Source organism: Colias philodice, chromosome 17 (assembly GCF_061535455.1).
Source record: "Colias philodice isolate Cphi_HAF_F1 chromosome 17, ilColPhil1 Martin Lab GWU primary, whole genome shotgun sequence".
NCBI lineage: Eukaryota > Metazoa > Arthropoda > Insecta > Lepidoptera > Pieridae > Colias > Colias philodice.
Window position 1 is genome coordinate 10,403,214 of NC_143102.1, and position 18,390 is coordinate 10,421,603.

At 33.1% G+C, this 18,390-nt stretch overlaps 2 protein-coding genes and 1 long non-coding RNA gene across 5 annotated transcripts in view; 1 reads left to right on the forward strand and 2 right to left on the reverse strand.

Annotated features, from left to right (window-relative positions):
* The window catches only part of LOC149481325 (uncharacterized), a 350,361-nt gene that overhangs the window by 144,278 nt on the left and 187,693 nt on the right, over positions 1–18,390 (reverse strand). The window lies entirely within an intron of this gene.
* Positions 1–18,390, reverse strand: part of dgo (ankyrin repeat domain containing protein 6 diego) — a 65,100-nt gene that overhangs the window by 29,627 nt on the left and 17,083 nt on the right. The gene's annotated exons all lie outside the window — the stretch shown is intronic.
* The window catches only part of LOC149481335 (uncharacterized), a 48,156-nt gene that overhangs the window by 19,372 nt on the left and 10,394 nt on the right, over positions 1–18,390 (forward strand). For 2 of the 3 annotated variants that reach the window (XM_089705631.1, XM_089705633.1), the window contains exon 1: positions 13,714–13,889. The exons of the other annotated variant lie outside the window; for it this stretch is intronic. The gene's annotated coding sequence lies outside the window, so the exon portion shown is untranslated. Of the gene's footprint in view, positions 1–13,713; positions 13,890–18,390 lie in introns of those variants that run through there. 3 annotated transcript variants of the gene reach the window in all.

Sequence of the window (18,390 nt, forward strand, 5' to 3'; positions counted from 1 at the left end):
TACCGCATCGAAATCCGTTACGTAGTTTAACAGATCTAAGAATAAGAACCAACATAAGGACACCGGAGTCCGGACAGACAGCAAATTATAAAATAATTTATATAATAAGCTAGCTTACCGCCCGCGGCTTCGCCCTCTTTGTCTAAAACCTAATAAATTATATACTAAAACCTTCCTCTTGAATCACTCTATCTATTAAAAAAACCGCATCAAAATCCGTTGCGTAGTTTTAAAGATTTAAGCATACAAAGGGACATAGGGACAGAGAAAGCGACTTTGTTTTATACTATGTAGTGATGAAAAGTACCTACACCTCAATATAAAAACATTCACTTGATTACCATCCAATTAAGTATCTTGTATTTCGCTAAAAACATCGAGAATAAAATAAAAAAGGTAAAAACAGTCACATATCTGCATCGATTCATTCCTTAAAATTCCTTATTTGTAGTTTTTTTATCCTTGTTACAGCGGTATTTGGTCCAACACGAACGGGCCATAAAAAACTTTAAATTTATCACTTCATTCCACCATTTACGATATATTGTTGAACACATTAAGAAAATTTATGGCGTTTGAACGTCTTATTTCAAACCTACAGTTCATATATTATTAAATGATTTATTTGAACATCAAGATGTGGTTTTAGTTTGTGCCTTGTGGACAAGAAACGAGTTGAAAGACGTCATTTGTATGTAAAATTATAGCTTGTATTATCGTTGAGTAAAAGGAATACACTTCAATAACATTCTATTCAGAATTTTAATTAAAAATGTGTGTATTAAGATATTGTAATCTCTATCTTTGGGTATAAAGGGACATGTGTCGGTAAAAAAACTAAAAAGCAACATGGCGGATATACATTTTGGATATCTGTTTTTTGTAGAAATTAAGATTATGTCTAATCTAATTTAAATGTAGAACACGATTTAAAATGCGTACGTTTAATTAAAAATAATATTAAGATAATAAAATATATATTTTTCTATCTTCTAAAATGGACATTGCCTTAACTCATATCTTTTTGATACCGTAACAAGCCGTTTTATCGGTTTAAGGACATAAATTAAGTAATAAAGATACTATATCTTTCTCATACAATATATTATTAACTTAATTTATGGGAGTGTAAATAGATACGAAAGTCGTAAAGTACGAATTTTTCATTCAATATCTAGTAAAATATCTCTAACGTATATATATGTCGTGGTCATATCGTAGATTTGATCATTTCATGATATGAGTGGCCATTTCACGAAATGGTCGCATATCGTGAAATGGCCAATTTAGTTTGGCCACATCATGATGTGGTTTGGGCAGATCAATGATAAGAAATCGTTTCACGATATGGCCAATTAACGCACGGTTTTTTCATGAAATGATCAAAATTATTTGATCATATCGTAAAATAGTTACATTAATCGTTGGTAGAGGCGCTGCAAGCTCTGTGTTTATGTGATAAGATGGCGGCCGCTGGCGAAAATTAAATTATTCGCAGTTAAAAACTTCATAATTCGTTTAATAACAATATTATGAAGAAAGTCATAGCAAAGAATTTACGACGAAGAGGTACGAGTACTATGGAAAATGTGGATATCTTATATGTATTTAAGAAAAAATGCGACTTAAATAAAATAATTTAAGAAACTACTACTATATTATTATAATTGTTTGTTTTTTATAAAGCGATCCGCTTCTGGCACTCGCCGGCCGCTGCCGCGGCACGCTCGCTTTGCTCGCTCGGCTCGTGCGTTGTTTATCAAAGTCTAACCTAACCTAACCTAACTGTTTTCTATTGCAAAAACGATTCGCTTCTGGCATTCGCCGGCCGCTGCCGCGGCACTAACTTTAATGACATTAAACAAGTTTTTAGAATATAGTTATTCTGAATTTTTTTAATATTTTATGGACTCTTTATATTTTATACGATCTGGCCAAATGTGGATGACCAAATCGTGAAACGTTGACGATTTAACGATCTGATCAAACTATGTTGGGCATTTCACGATATGCGACCATTTCGTGAAACGGCCACTCATATCATGAAATGATCAAATCTACGATATGACCACGACATATACATATATACTAGCGGTCCGCCCTGGCTTCGCCCGTGGTACCTACATGTTTAAACTATCCTATCTCTCAAGTTGGATCGAATTGCACATGGTGTGCGAATTTTATTATAATCCGGTTAAGTGGTTTAGGAGTCCATTGAGGACAAACATTGTGACACGAGATTTATATATTAATATTGGATTTTATTACAAAGAATGCCGAAAACCGTATCGTACCTACTTATATATTTTTTTCTTAATTTAAATAAAATATCTCTATCTAATCTGTGGTTAGTATAATTTAAATTTAATCTGGCAATTAGTTCATCTTTGAAATGCAAAAAAGCAAGAATTTAAATCGACTTCAAAATATACCCATGTCTCACATAAATTATAGCATTTCATATTCACCAAAATTAAAAGCATAGTGACTATGCCGATTTAATAAACAATCCAAAATGCACCACATTCACTTGAAATAAAGTTTATTTTTCAATTCATAGCCCAGCATCCCACTTAAAGGGATCGTTTTATAATTATTAATACCTTGAATTAAATGAGATGATTGTATAATAAGGATGGCAGTGACTCTCCAAGCTGTCGATCATAATTTTTGTCCTATTTAGAAGGTACTATACACATAATAACCACTATAGATTCATATCTTCTATAGTACCTACTCTCTATTAATAATATCTATATCATTATTGTACTCAATTATTTTTTGAGAATTACTTTATTAAAACGAAATAAGAGGAATCACGATTTGACAGCAACACGAGGTTAACCCTATTTTTAAAAACAATAGGTCTACATGCTTAGCAATATGGTTTTAGGTTTTAGGGAATTTAGCTATAGAAGATATTATGTTTTGAGTTTGAGTTAGAAGGTTTAGGCAATATTTCATCCTGCTGGTGAAATGCGTGTGAGTATAGGTATTATAGGATATGGATATAGTGAAAGGTTTTGTTTCTAAGACTGAAAATATCTCAGTTTAAACATGGTTTAAACAAGCTGAATTACATTCATTGATATGAAAAATGAAAGTGTAATCGTTATTTAAACTTGAATAGTTTAGCGGATCTTCTGTAATAATTTATGATTCGTCTAAGAACTGACCGACAAATTTAATCCAACTTAATTTAATAGACTTTTTAATGAAAATAATAATTTATAGAATTTACGATGTATTGAAAACGTTATAATTCATTAAATTTAAATACATACTTACTACCGCTTCCAAAGATTTCTGATTTTAAACGCTTTTACGTGGCTTTTACTTATTAACCATTTCAATCAAGGTATTCAAATGTCAGTCCTTTATTTATTCTTCCTACTAGCTTTCCACCCGCAGCTTCGCCCGCGCAGTCAAAGAAATACCCGCGTAGTTCCCGCTCCCGTGGGATTTCCGGGATAAAACCTATCCTATTTCCCGGGATAAAAAAGAGCCTATGTCCTTTCTCGGGTATCAAAATATCTCTATACCAAATTTCATGCAAATTGGTTCAGTAGTTAAGGCGTGATTGAGTAACAGACAGACAGACAGAGTTACTCGCATTTATAATATTAGTATGGATTCTCAAATAAATTGATAGTGATACTGATAAGACAGATTATTTATGGTCCCACGTGTACCTTGGTTCCTTCCTACCCGTGTAAAATAAAAATAAAAACCTAGATTATATTTAAAACCTGTTGAAGCTGAGTTGAAGATTCCGATTTTATGGCGTATAAATATAGAGTGTTATTGGAGATAGATCATTATTACCTACATAAAACTTTAGTACTCAACTAAATTAAATTAAATGTTCCTGTATCCATAAGTAATTAGCTATTACCAGGGATAACTTGTTACCTATGTATTAAAGTGATACTTTCCTTTTTTGTCATAAAAATGCCTCGTTCAATAAATACCTTATACAATGTTGACAAAAGCATAAAGACAATATATGTATTCCTACGTACAAAACGTACTTATAGGTACATATTATACTAGATTACGTTGCTATTTATATCAATTTATATATATATTTTTTTTTTTTTATTTATTTATATCACTACATAGTATAAAACAAAGTCGCTTTCTCTGTCCCTATGTCCCTTTGTATGTTTAATTTTTAAATCTTTAAAACTACGGAACAGATTTTAATAGATAGAGTGATTCAAGAGGAAGGTAAGTATATAATTTATTAGGTGTTAGACAATACGGTCGAAACCGCGGATGGTAAGCTAGTTTAAAATAAAAGTAGAACTAGGAACTATGCTAATATATAACTGTATTCACATTATGTATAATTTTCTTCTAGAGTTTCGTTTTATTTACTACTAGCTGTTGCCCGCGACTTCGTCCGCGATTACGTCGTTTTTCGTCATTCGTCGTTTAAAAAAATACGTGACACTTTATTTTTGAATATTCTTAATTGTCTCTTATAAAATGTAACTAAATTAAAATTGAACACTGATAAGAAAATCTTAAAATCGGAGGAAATCGAAAATCTGAGGAAAACATGAATGAATGTGATTTAAATTCTACATTACTTAGTATTTCAAATAATAATCTAAATTAAATGTAGATTAACAGTTTGAGCGCACCGTTATAGAATATATTGTACCTAAGTATTAAATTACGTTAGTTTACATAGTAACAAAACAAAAACACGATGACTTTCTTTCGCGCTCGGTACCACAAACTAAGCATGTTAATGGTACGTGGCCCGCGTCACTTGACCCCCCGCGAGTTCCCCTCCGTTGCTATGCGAAAATACATTCGTCGCCCTGCTGTAGAAAAAATTGTAATACTGTGGCCTGGGCGTTATAACACGCCCAGGAAGTTCCTGAGTGCCGATAGACGTCCGTCTATCGGCATTTATAACAATTTTATATTAATATCACCATTCACCATCTTGAGGAAAAGCTTCTAATGTCGATTTAAAACTGCATACATACGAATTAACCTGATGAAACATGTTCTAAAATTGTCCTTACTCCACTTTAAAGCATTACAAAAATAGCATACTACGTTAATATCGCCTATACAGAAGATGATCTGTAATCAATTGTGAGGTTATAAGCAAACCCACTTTTATATTTGTCGGACCCCACCACCGAATTAGTAGATTGATCTTCTATGTTTACCTCTAATTTAAGTCATTAAGACTATGTCGAAATCAGTCTGCAGTAAGAGGGGCCTCTTGCTATTCGTCCGTTTCCAGAGACCGAATAGTTTCAATTCTTAATCTTTCATTAAACAAACTTATTAATCGTTTTTGTCTCAATTAATTGTAATATTCGCGTCCTTACTCTAGTCATTGCTTATGCTCATGTTCATCTTCAAGAGATCGAATAATATTATGGTGCACCCTATCATTTGTCAAACGGTCTTCATATTGAGTAAAAGTTTCAGATTCTCGAGATAAAATATGACGGCCGTGATCAGCTGTGAGACATTATACCCTCTCAGTGAAGGTTTCGGTCTCACGGGATAGTACATGCCGTTCACGGTCAGCTGTGAGCCGCAATTCTCGTTGTGAAGCGGTTTCAGGTTCTCGGCATAACACATGTTGTTTTCGGCCTATAGTAAGCCTCTAACCTCTAACGATTCTTGAGAACTCTTATTTCTCATTTTCTTAGCTTTGCTCGATTTTCGAGATAAAGATTTTTTAGGTGGCACTGATGCATGAAAATAAAAATTGAGTTGAAACGGACTGAGAGTGTTATAGACAAATATAATCAGAAAGCTTCGAACTCCTAAGCTATCGGAAGTTACACGTGTTATTGTGAGTCAACCATAAAAGATATACATTTATGATGTCGGGAGATATTTTTTATATAATAAGGAGAACATTTCTTTCATACAATATGATTTCTGTGTAGCTTTAACTCTACTTTTACTGCTCTGCTCAGGAATATGTAAAATAATTATTGTACCAAGTTTCGTTTAAATCCGTCGAGTAGTTTTTGTTTCTATAACGGTTATACGGACAGACAGACGGACAAAAATTTTACTGTTTGCTTCGTTGGCATCAGTGTCAATCCCTAATCACCCCGTGATAGTTATTTAGGAAATATATTTCATGTACAGATTTAATATAGTAAGTATACATAATTATGGTATTTGAGGCTTAATTTATATTAAAACACAAGGATGATGCAATCACTTTTATTTGACACAACAAAACTGAGTTAACTGACACACGATCGGTGACATTATTTTTATCTACCCTCACTCATATACTACAATCCCTCCACCTTTATTTACAACTTAATAACTAGGTATTACAGAAATTTACGTTTTTTACGTATACGCAAAGGATATCTACGAGGTGTCAACTGATCGTCACTCCGAGGGTCTATAGGGGCGGAAGGAGAACTCACGCCAGTAGTGACAGAGCTTCCTTCAGAATCTGAGCCAACTGGTACCGATTCACTCTCCTCCTCTACCTGCTCTTGTTGAGGAGCTGGCGATGACAAGACGTTTGAATCCTGAGGAACCCCCTGCAATTGCGGTGGATCTTGTTCCGTATCATGCTCCACAGGAACTGAAGATTCAGTCACCTCATTAGAAGAGTAGTCTCCGAAACAACTCACATCATCAGTAACATGTTCATTGTATTTTTTAGAACCCTTATAAATCAAAATTTGATCTATATGTTTGCGAACATAGACATTTTGTTCTGGTACATAAACCAAATACATTCTTGAGCCAATGTTTTTTTTAATTATACCAAATTTATATGTATGTTTAGTTCCATTTTTATAAAAGTGTTTAAACAAAACTTCATCTCCGGTTTTAAATATAATTTTACGATGACCCCCATAGGCATTACTTTGTGAAATCTGTTTAGCATGAACATTATCCTTAATGATACTTGACAAAGACTCTGAGGTTGGTGAAGTGCCACCAGCCACCGTACTACGTTCACAAAGTAAATCTAAACGGCAACGTAATTTACGGCCAAACATCAACTCTGCGGGAGAGACACCGGTAGTGCAGTGAGCCGAATTTCTATAATTAAATAAATATTCGTATAATTTATCAACTAAAATTTTGGAGCTGCCTTCGTTTAAAATCACCTGAATGCTGCGTTTAAATGTTTTCACAGTATTTTCGGCCTGACCGTTAGACGCTGGGTGGTACGGTGCAATAGTTACATGTTTTACTCCATTGCGTTGACAAAAATTTTCAAAATAAGCTGAACAAAAATTTGTTCCATTATCCGTCACTATAACTTTAACTAATCCAAATCTACTAAACATTTCACTGACTCTCAATACCACCGCTTCACTATCTGTCGTTGACATAATAAAACATTCTACCCATTTAGAATATGCATCAACTGCTACTAAAAAATTTTTATTGTTCAATGAAAACATATCTAAATGAATGCGCTCCCAAGGACGCTCGGGGTAGGACCAATGAGCGAGGGGCGCGCGCGGGGGGCTGCTACGAAAAACATTGCAAATACTACATGAACCAATTTTCTGCTCAATATGCTTATCGATGTTAGGCCACCACATACGAGTGCGCGCTTCATTCTTAGTTTTAACGATTCCAAAATGAGAACTATGCAATTCATTCAATAAACGTTCACGTAAAATGGTAGGAATTACAATCTTATGGCCGCGCATAATGCAACCGTCTTCATATGAAAGTTCATTTCTACACATAAAATAGGGTTTTAAATCTACGTCCTCTAGCTTTTTAGGCCAACCGTGCTTAATGAAATTTATAATTTTAAGGAAAATATTATCATTTTCAGTAGCGCTCTTAATTTCGTTAAAAGATATAGGTTTTAAAAACAAATTCGCAATAAAATTGACGTATGAACACGAGTCGGTTGTATTTAAATCACATTCAGATTCAGACGGAGTTTCTAGAACCGATCGAGACAAAAAATCTGCAACATTGTTATTGCTATTAATATATTCGATATTAAAATTGTATGCCGATAAAAACAACGCATATCGCTGCAAACGGTTCGCAGCGAGTTCGGGAATACCCTTTTTTGATGCAAATATCGACAACAAAGGCTTATGATCAGTTCGTAAGGTGAAAGGAACAGTACGACCGTACAAATAATGATGGAATTTTTTTATTGCAAAAACTATAGCAGATGCCTCTTTCTGAATCTGCGCATAATTACGCTCCGCGGGCGCCAACGACCGCGACGCATACGCCACGACCCGCTCAGCACCGTCCGGCTGCCGCTGTGCCAGCACGGCGCCCAGCCCCGCCGGCCCCGCGTCCGCCGTCACTATCGTACACAGCTCGGGGTTGAAGTGGGCCAGCACCCGATCTGATGATAATTCTTGTTTAATTCTACAAAACGCCTCATTCTGTTCACGGCCCCAAAACCATTTTGTATCTTTTTTTAATAACAAATGTAACGGATCCAAAACACTCGACGTGTTTGGTATGAAACATCTATAATAATTTACCATACCTAGAAAAGATTTCAACTCACTAACGTTCTTTGGGCAACTTGCGTTTAAAATAGCTTCAACTTTTTGTTTTGATTTATGTAGACCGTTTTTATCTATGACGAAACCGAGATATTCGATAGACGTCTGAAATAATTTACATTTCTCTCGTTTTACACGTAAACCCGCATCTTGCAATCTATTCAAAACCAGCTCCAATCTCTGCAAATGCAATGCTTTTGTAGGACCCGTTATCAAAATATCATCCAAAAAGACGCAAACTCCCTCAATACCCACCAATAACTGATCCATAGTACGCTGAAAAATGCACGGAGCATTCGATAAACCAAAAACCAGTCTATTGTATCGAAAGAGACCTAAATGAGTATTGATACATGTCAATTCTTTGGAATTATCTAGTAATAATTGATTGTAAGCCCTAGAAAGATCTAGCTTTGAAAATTCTAACCCTCCGTGTAATTTAGAAAAAATATCTTCGATCCTAGGCAGAGGATAATTATCGATGTACAACACTTTGTTTAAAGTTACTGAAAAATCCCCACAAATTCTTATATTACCGTCGGGTTTTAAAACGGGAACGATAGGTGTTGCAAAATCAGAGTAATCAACCTTTTCCAAAATACCTAAATCAAGTAAACGATTTAATTCCGCCTCCACTTTAGCTTTCAATGGAATCGGCACCGGTCTAGGTTTAAAAAATTTCAATTGACTCCCTGGTTTGATTTTTAAAGTCACTTTATATTTATTAAACGTACCTAAGGTATCACTAAAAAGTACAGAATATTTATTTAAAATCTTATCTGCAAGTCCGTTTGATTCTAAACTGTTGTAGTTACACGAACTAAACTCCAAACTAAAAATAGAAATAAAATCACGGCCTAAAAGTATCGGTTGGTTTTTGTGTGTGTTTACAATAAAAAAATTAATCGGTTTAACAATATTATCATAGGTAACGTTCATACAAATATAACCCAATGGGTTAATTCTAGTCCCGTTATAACAATTAAACACCACACTACTCGGTTGTAACAACAGTTTACGTTTAAAATATTTTTCATAAATAAGATATGGCAAAACGGATACTGCACTACCGCTGTCGATTTCACAAATAAACTTTAACGAATCCAACAACACCGAAAGACGCATAGGTTCTCCATTTAAACATTTAATATTAAATAACTCACCAACTTCAGAGTCCTCGCCGTGCATTTCTACATAATTATTACGCTTAACATTAACGTTACAAACTCGTTGTAAATGCCCTTGTTTACCGCACTTATTACAACTATAACTTTTAAAACGACACTGCTCTTTTGAATGGCCTTTACCACCGCACACTACACATAACACTTTCTCACTGAAGCTGGGGCCCCGGGCCGCCCTCCCGGGGGCGCCGGGACGGACGGCGAACACACCAACCGGACCTCGTTCAACTCCCGGCTGCAAACTCGCCGATGATGCCGAATCAGCACTTTGCAATGCCAAGCGGGCACACTGCACGCTTAATGCCATCTCCAACGCCTTGTTGAAAGACAAATTATCGATATTCTCAGCGAATAACTTTTCTTTTTCTTTGGCATATACTAGACCCAATACGAATCTATCACGTAGTGCTGTGTCCAATTCGCCCTTGAAGCCACAATGTTGCGCTAAATGTCGTACTCGCGCCGCCCATTCAGTTAAATCTTCCCCCGGTCTTTGTTCAGCCTTATAAAACAAATATCTTTCAGCAAAAGTACTTCTCTTCGAGATAAAATGATCGTTTAACTTCTGTACGAGTGTAGCGTACTCGATGTTTTCTAAATCCGAAGGAAATACTAAATCTTTAGCGACGCGATAAGTGTCTTCTACCAACGCTGTTAACAACAACGCGCGGCGCTTCACCCCGGCTTTGTCTGTATTTTCATCAATGCTGTTAGCCGTGCAATACTGCTTAAAACGACTAATGAATATACTCCATTCTTGCGCGCGGTGGTCGAACGTGAGATTGCTGCCAAATGATGCATTTCCAACAAAAGACATATTTCACTGTATTCTTTGTACTTTTTCACGTGTGAATTACTATTTCCTCGTCGCCAATTATGGTATTTGAGGCTTAATTTATATTAAAACACAAGGATGATGCAATCACTTTTATTTGACACAACAAAACTGAGTTAACTGACACACGATCGGTGACATTATTTTTATCTACCCTCACTCATATACTACAATAATATATTTAGATTCCAATTTCCATGTAACGTTAAATTCGACTATACAATAACTAACAGACAACGCAGGTTACTCTCGTTTCCGTAAGTTGAGGCGGCTACATATTCGGTCCTCAATCCTCATAACATCACTTTTAGTGAACGAAACGACAGCGCGGTTTAATTCGATGCCAATACCATCGGAAAAAAGGAAATATTTTTAATTGTGAAAAAATATTATGATTTACACTATTAACACTATTTTAATATAAAATATATGGCTGTGAGTGTGTAAAAATAAATCCAGCTAGTTTCACATCACACTTATGTGTATAATTAGCTATACGACATGAAAATATACATATTAATTACCAAGCAATAATCATACAGGTAAATACTGAACAAAAGTATTAACAGTCAAAGTTTATTTTTACTAACATTTAACAACATGTAAATGATGAAGAAATAATAATTATCAACGAACTAACCTTTTCTATAATACTTAACACAGCACATTTTTTAAATTATCTTGCTCAACTCTGCTCAAAATTTTGAGGGTTTTGTTGGAACTTTAATGTGTCAAAACTATGATATATCTAAACTACGATACAACTTGCATGCGGAAACGCTCATTACAATCTGTGAATTTAAAGAATAACTAACAACATACTATTCAATTTTATTGAGCTGATGAATATCTTTTGCCTGGAAAATCACCGCCGCCTAATAAATATACTGTGTTTTCTTATAAAATCGTAACATAATTTCTTTTATCTACTAAATTTTAATAAATAAGTTCTCTTTGTTATTTTCATCTAAAAATGAGCTTGAGCTTATATTAGGCAAAAGTCTACATTAAAATTTCAGGACCGCACCTTAAATGGGGCGCTTGGAAAATATGCCTACGGGTTATTAATAGAGAAATGATACACAACAAAGTTATGTTGGTTCCATTTTATTTATAAAATATAATGAAAATGGGCAAATATAAAACATATTATGTAAAATGATTAAAAATAAATAAATGAAGCAACTACGATTCAAAGAAAACATCTTTTTCAGTGTGAAAATGCTCTATGCAATCCTGGATGATGAGTATATCATGTACTCTCATCCCAGTACGGTCGATAGCCATAACGATAAATATTATAATTAGATAACAGCAAAGTCAGAATAAAAATCATAACTTGTACAGTTGTGAGTGCAAAATTTATGTTTCATTTGGCAATAACATTTTTTTCGGTACTAAAACGTAGTACTTTGATATGTGGTTGGCTGCCCCTTCTCTCCTTCCTGAAAAATATCCTCCAAAATTACCCGAGATACTTCCAATGATTGAACCATACGTTGGACATTAACTTCAGTCAAAAATTGACGAAGCGGATGATTATCTACTAATTTCCACTTAATCCTCGCTGCCACTATCTTCATCATCAAATCATCAATTTTCAAGTGGTGTTGTAAAATTGTCAGCAGAAATCGTCTTCCAAAGGCGATATAATTTTATGAACATTGAATCTGTAAATAAAAAATCAAAAGTTAACTGTAAATCTATAAAAAAAGCTACTTACAAATAAAATTTTATCAACAAACTACTGTTCCCAACGCACCTCAAAATCTTGTAAAAGTCAAAAAGAATTCATCATTTTATTATTTCATTCTAAAAGTGTAATATAAAACCTTTATAAAACCAATAAAAATGTTGTGTGGTTTTATGAAACCACGGTAAAAGTGAAACTTAGGCACAAAATTATCGTATTTGTACGATAATTATCGTACGGTTCGACCGTCACGCGACATGCGCTACACAGACCAAAAAGTTTGAGACGATGTAATAAAAGTTTCACTTTAAAAAACATGAATTGCTATCATTATAAATAATAAATACCTATAAAAGTAACAACTTACCTTTTGTGGGAACGCAGGGTGAAAATTCACAAAACACAAAGATTGAATTTGATATTTTTGGTTTTATGACATTCAAATGCTTTATAAATATAAATTTATAAATAATAAATTTATAAAGAATAGAAACATTCGATCACGAAATTATGTGGGTTCGAGTCCCGCCTCGTGATCGAATTTTTTCTATTCTTTATAAATTTATAAAACACGAAGATTTTAAAAATGTAACCAATGAACACAATCAATATTAGATTAATTGTAATATTGCTCTGAGATTGTAATGGTGTCTACTATAATAAACATCTACCCTCACTTTTAAAAATGTAGTATATTCACACGAAATATAAGCGCACCTTATAGGGAAGGGAAGATATGGGTTAAAGAGTTAAATAAATAACATGATTATATTTAAATTATTAATTTTCAACAGTATTTTCAGTAGTGTTAACATGTAAATTGATTTGATTTTTACGAAATCTCATAGATGGCGCTGTTTCAGATTTGTCTTTATACTACTAAATTCATTAAACTGTTTCTCTGCCCAAATTACGTAAATGACATTGTTTTTATTTTGTAAAGCTAGATAATAGCATGGCTTACTCGAAACCAACATTTAAACATGAGTCTTTAGATTGTACGCTGTCGTAGTACACGGAATATGTAAGAAAAATAAAGGTTCACAGCTCCTCCCCCGAAGGTGATATCATGATAATATGTTTAAACTATCCTCACCCGACCTCTTAGGAATATTCATGCAAAATTTGAAGTAAATCTATGCAGTACTTTTCGAGATTAGCTCGGTCAAACATACAGACAAACAGACAAACAGACAAACAGACAAACAGACAAAAATTCTAAAAACTATATTTTTGGCTTCTATATCGATTATAGATCATGGATTATGTATTCTTTTAAAAAAATATTCAATGTACAGTTTTGACTTTCCTACGATTTTATTATATGTATAGATACATAGTTTTTACATAGTCTTTACATAGTTTGTAGTAATTTGTTTCCTTCCGTTTCTTTTATAGCACGCTGTTCATTCATTACGGCATTGTACGAGGCCTTTGATGGAGTGAAAAGTAGTGAAACAATTAGTTTGAACAATAGAAAGTACTATTTCACACATGCGTTCGTGACGTGTTAATTTTTCCGTTCTACAAACAAAGTTTTATTTAACATTTCTTATTTAAAGTTTTATTTAACATTGACGCGGCAAAATCGTATACCTAGTGATAGTAGATATAGAAATTTAAAAGTTTTTAACGCGATATTCCTAAGATAGTTATATGTATATATATATATTAAATGAATTTAGAAAAGACTATGATAGTAGGTACTTAAAAATGCAATGTTTTTTTCGCACAAATCAATAAAACGTATTTCGCTAAAATAAGATACGCATAATATAGGCTTTACCAAAAAAAGATAAAGCCGAGAGCGTCATCCAATCAAACAATAAAACTGCGTTTAACTGTGGTTTAACAGGATGTCAGGTCAGAGTATAATTGGCGATTTGCAAACCGGCCGTTTAATTATTTATTTCTTAAGCTAGATATAAAGATATATGAAGGATAGGGCCAGGTGAGTGACCAGGACGCCAGGGAAGGTGAAAAGGTTAACCATTTGTTCCAGACATCTGATCGCGCTCCTTTTAGGGTTGTCACAAGAAGTTTCTAGCAGATGTTTGCAGTGCGTAAAAACTGTCGAATAAGGTTTGTTGTGAGTTAAAAGTAACAAATAAGTTATTAATTCGTTGTAAGCAAATGCTATTAGAATATGTTATAAGCATTTATTGAATTTGAAATTGATGATCCTTAATAAATGTTTAATCCAATAAATATTATAAATGTGAAAGTTTGTATGGATGTTTGTTACTCTTTCACGCAAAAACTACTGAACCGATTACAATGAATTTTAGCACACATATAGAGGATAACTTGGATTAACACATAGGATAGGTTTTATCCCGGAAATCACACGGGAACGGGAACTATGCGGGTTTATCTTTGAAAATGCGGGCGAAGCCGCGGGCGGAAAGCTAGTGTATTATAATCACAAATGTAAACATCAATAATATTAATATAATTTATGTCCTTAAGTTAAGACCCTATGATTCTTTAACGAACCAAATTTTTGTAATTATAACATATTTATTATATGATTAAACCAATAAATATAGCTTTTTATGAAGTCTAGAAAGTGGTCTGTATCAAATACAAATAATACGGCAATAAATAATAATCTTAGTAGGTGTATCAAGTAGTTATGATGCTTTACTGCAGGTGTCACATAAATTACAATTTATCATCCATAAATCTAATTTATCACGCAGTTTGAAAGAAATAAAATTAATGAAATAATCCTGCCGGTTGACAGCCCTGGCTGTATGCCCGTATTCATTGTTGTTTATGGTAGATTTAACAAGGCGAATAAAGCGTAAATTTGTGCTATTGTTAGGCTCTATTTTTCACTTATTTATAATATATTTGATATGTTTGCAATTACTGCTTGACGTGTGATGTTTAATGTTTAGTTTCCGCTACAGAATCATTTAAATGGGTGTAAACAGTTAAACGGCTTTTTTGCAATTTTCAAATTAGTAACACAAATACAAGTTTAGTAAAAACGCATTAAACTTGAACTCAAACATTTATTTATTCAATGAGACTCTAGAAGCACTTTTGAATCGTCATAACTCATAACATATTTTTAACATTTACCATTTTCCATTAATATTGAAGTTTTAATTATGACTAAACAACAATCATCCAAATATATTTCAAATACCTAAAAAACACTACTCTCTTAACCCAATCTACCCTACTCCATGCCCAATTTAAAAACACACTTCAAATTAATCACGGTTCCTTTAATCGAGCTCTTTAAACGGGAATAAATACCCTAACTAATGAATTACTTCTATCACCATGGGAGGGCTTCTGAGGGAGTAATTATTTTTCCCTTTAGACCAATTAATCAGAAAACTAAAAATTCGATTCGAAACGTCAGTGTGATTTACTGATTTTTAGATGATTAGCTTACACGGGACTGGAGAATAGAGAGTACGTAATTAACATTCTTTGGCAATTTTAAGCTTGGAATGAATTATTCAGTAAGTCTTGTGAGTAGCATGGTTTTTAATTTAGTGATGTGATACGGTATATCTGTTGGTTTGTATAAATCATTGCAGTATCTTTACTGAGATTAATTAACGACAATTGCTTTAATAAATATATGATAATGTATAATATATTCAAATTCTAATTCTAATAAATACCTAGTACCTAGCAAATAATATGATTTACGTTTTTATTGTTGCCACTAAAATTATGAAATAATATTAGAACGGATACAAAACATAAGAAACAACACAAAAACAAAAAAGTTAAGGTATCTACCATTGCCGTGTTGTTGGGTATTAAATTTTCAAACAAGTAATAAAGTGACCGAATTACAGCAATTATTCAAATCGTCATATGGTATAATAACATTATGTTATTATATCGCTCGGAGGTCACATTGGACCTTCAAGTGATTATATCCGTCATGGTTTTGTTTTGGACAACAATTGATAATCGACATTTTTTTGCTGATACACAGAATAATTTATACTAAATTACCATAATTTATTCGTGAATTTCATAAAAATGTATTTAAAGCCCGATTTTTCAATGCTTGGTTAAAACTTATCTGTCCAATAAAGTATTACACGATACTATTAAAATGCCACGTAAACTGTCAAATACGGACAATTAGAATACGTTTTTAAAATGGTAGTTTTATATATTATTCGACGAATAAGTTTTATCCAAGGATTGAAAAATCAGCCCTAAATTTAAAAACTATAAAAATTAATTCATGTGTCAAATTAACCTTTTTTTTTTCAATAGGTATGATATAAAACAAACAATGAACATTATTTTGTTTCGACATGAAATCATTATGCCAGTTACTTACAATTTATTAAAAAAATATATAACAAGTTAAATTGTATGCTACACTTGAGAATTTACAACATGCAATGAATGGTCAATAGCTACTGACCATGTGAAATTGTACATATAACCTTCTGGCCCATCTTTTGCGTCACTAACAAGGCATCTTATTAAATAAATATCTACGCAATAATCCTCTCATATGCTCAAATAATAGCTTTGAAATAAAGTCAATTACTTATAATAATATGTACCTAATGAATATATTTGTCAGAAAATGTCTTTTCAGATGAATTCCGCCACGTACATCGTGGCGGAATGTACGTTACTTCTGATACTTAATTAATCTGTACCTAATCTGTATTGTTTTGTTAAAAGATTCAAATCAAATCAAATCATTTATTTATTTCTCCTCACAATTCCCAATCACATAAATTAATCTACATGCATACAAAATTATCAAACAATAAGCTGGAGTTGGAGGAGCTGGTGTCTGAAATGGGTTTTAACCGGTATCACAGATCACCAGGTCCCCGCCCTCGGAACCAAGATTACCTATTATAAAGCTTGTTACAGCGTTTAATTAACAAATAAGTAGCCTCTATCTAAATGCAAAATTTCATCCGGATTCGATATTCCATTTTTGTGTGAAAGAGTATCAAACTTCTATCCTTCCCTATAATATCTTATATATAAAATTCTCGTGTCACAATGTTAGTCTGCATACTCCTCCGAAACGGGTGGACCGATTCTCATGAAATTTTCTGTGCATATCGGGTAAGTCTGAGAATCGGCCAACATCTATTTTTCATATGTACCACGGGCGAAGCCGGGGCGGGCCGCTAGTTTTGCTATAATAATTGAAGTAGGATTCTCTCAAAGTTCATCTAGTTTAATATATTTAAACCTTATTTAAACATTAAATTTCCATTTTATTACATAAATTAGAAACCGCGGTACGTGACTCCCTTGTTTATTTTAGTGAGATCTTTAATCTAATAGACCTCTTCGAATCAGCTCATTTGCATAGAAACTTAAGTGCCTTTCACGTATTTCTCTATTATATTATTATAAGCTCAAATTTAGCTAAATTCCAATAAATTTTTAATTAAATTTGTTAATTATAGGAATTTTCATAGAGATAGTTTTAAAAGTGTTAGTTGTATATTTTAAATGTGATGTTTTAAACACCCTTTTTAAGCAAAAGTAATTGATTAATTTAGAAGTGAATCTACGAATCCTTAAAATAATAATTAACCCTCGTTTTCGACAGTTTTGTAAAATTATGAAGTCATATAATTACTTTTCGCGCAGTCGTCGGTATAACTAGTAAAGATCATAGACCATAGCAAAGTCCTACTAATATTATAAATGCGAAAGTTTGTGATAATGAATGTATGGGTATGTGTATATATTATGTTTGTTACTCTTTCACGCAAATGCTACTGAACTGATTACAATGAAATTTAGCACATATATAGCTGGTAACTTGCTCAATACATAAAATGTAGAGACTATACGACGAAGAGGTACATAGCAAGATTAATAAAGAGATAAACTTCCATACACTATCACTAGTCACTACACTTTAAAACAATGAACATAACACTTTCTTAATCTATTTCCCACGGTAAGAAAACACGGATATTATGTACAAATGTTCTCGTTCCTGTGTTTACTGAAAATTAACAAATATTTTGTAAACAATGAAAACTTCTTCGACAGAGTAATCATTGATTTATGTGACGAAGGTGCGACTAAAATGGGCTCGTAATTTTAAATAAAATGTTTTATATTCTCGTTTTAATTGGATTGCAAGGTAATAAAACATTTAATATAGTAAATGAAAAGATT